Source organism: Cyprinus carpio, chromosome A5, assembly GCF_018340385.1.
Source record: "Cyprinus carpio isolate SPL01 chromosome A5, ASM1834038v1, whole genome shotgun sequence".
Lineage (NCBI taxonomy): Eukaryota > Metazoa > Chordata > Actinopteri > Cypriniformes > Cyprinidae > Cyprinus > Cyprinus carpio.
Window position 1 is genome coordinate 412,755 of NC_056576.1, and position 1,977 is coordinate 414,731.

At 39.7% G+C, this 1,977-nt stretch overlaps 1 pseudogene; it reads right to left on the reverse strand.

The window, feature by feature from the left end:
• Positions 1 to 766: 766 nt before the first annotated feature.
• On the reverse strand, positions 767 to 1,477 carry LOC122145112 (annotated as a pseudogene).
• Between the last annotated feature and the right edge of the window lie 500 nt (positions 1,478 to 1,977).

Genomic DNA, 1,977 nt, shown 5'->3' on the forward strand with positions numbered 1-1,977 from the left:
AAGTATCTATGTTCCCGAGGGTATGCGTTGATATCTTCTACGTCGCGTCGGTTAAGTCGCATCCTGCGCAGTCTAGCTAAACGATTCCTACCTGTCAAATTCTCCACACAGGCAAGGTCTCCAAGTTGTTTGGTAAAGTTTATTGCGTCTTTTTTCGTGACATTTTTATTTTTTTTTTTTTAAATCTAGTTTTAAACATTACCTGACAAAATATTATCCTACATAAATCCACTCGTAGAGCACAAGTCATGAAATTTAGATAAAATAACAGTCCTCATGTACAAACCTGATAACAGCTTTGGGACAATACAGCATACATTATGGATTTACCATGCATATAATAATACATATTTCATTGGTAAAGTTTAAGGAAAGTGGTCAGAAAAACGTTCCAACAGACCTTTTCTTGTCAATGTGTAAAATAATTTACAAGTGTTGCTTCTTGTTCTATATGAATACTAAAACTGTCAACTTACTTTTTTTTTATTTAGCAAACAAATTTAAGAAACAGACAATTAGTTGAACAAACATTTTTTTCCCACTCTTCCTCTGATGATACATACAGTTGGGTCATACACAGCAGGTTTGCCAAAGCCAAAAGAAGCGAAAAAGAAAGAAGTGATGGCATGATATCGAACCAAAAGAATTTTATATCTAACAGTAGAAAAAGTTTGGAATCAAGCTAATTCCCTGCGGCTACAGAAAAAAGCTCTAACGTTGTGGTGTGATTGGCCTTTCTGAGGTGGCCACTTACAGGGACCGTGGCTTACTGACGGGTGACATTTGAGGTGGGAGGCTGAGGCTCCCTCTTTCTTTTTTGGGATCATCTTTCTGCATCTCCACCACTTCAAACATCCTCCACCTTTTGGACCTCTTTTTCGGCTTTGGCGGGGGTCTTTTTCCATCTTTCTCACCCACCAATGCTTTGGTGGGTTCTCGTAGGGTCCTTTGCAGTTGTCCCGTTTCTTACCCCATCCTGGAGTGTGTGGTTAAGTGGTTTCTCCACAGCTCTTTACTAGATTGGCTCATGTATTTCCTGGTTGTGTAGGTCTTTGGAGGATAGTAGGCCTCAAGCTTGCGTTTGTGGTCTCATCGCTGAAGCACAGCAGACGATGAATGAAGATGATGGACTACGCAACCGCCAGAGACGGTCACTCACGACATGATGAGAAAGCAAGTTCTCCTTCAGGGAAAGTCCACCACCATGGTTGAGACAAAGGCAAGTCTTTGATGTCATGTCGATATGAAAGTAGCTGTTTTATGTTGGGAGGTTGGCGCAGGGGCGGATGGAGGAACATGCAGGTGGTTTCACCGAGCGATGGGAAAGATGAGTTTCGGGTTCACCCCCACTACCCTCCATGGACACGTTGTTGAATGGGCGCCTGGCTTGGGCAAATGCAACTGTCTTCCCAAAAGAGCAGTCAGGAGCAAGAAAAACCAAAGTCTCCCTCCAAGCAGAGAGGATGTGACATTCCATTCCTTTTAAACGCACCTGTAAGAAAATTGGACAGAGATATGGCCATGTACTAGTCATATTTCAATCAGGAGCAAAAAGGAAGTGTCAATTGTCCAGAACTTATTATGTTTCCACGAAGGGTGGTTACAGCAAGGTGGTTTTGTTATATATATATCATATATATTATATCATATTGTAAAGTTCCGTATACCAATTTACAAATAAGGTTCTCGATAGGTTCTCACAATTAGTTAATTCTACCATCAACCTAATAATGACCGCTCATACAGGATTGTTCAACTGTTCATCTGTTAGTTCGAGTCTTTTCGCTCAGTTCCATTAACCCCCCAATATTTAAGAGATACAACTTTTGATTAATAACATGTGTGTTAGAAAGTAAATTTGCTGACAATTGACATTAACTAAAAGATTACTAAATGCTTTAGAAATAATTTTCTGTTACTTTATGTTCATTAATATAGTTAACTACTGTTCGTATCAAATGAAAACGTTTGCTATAA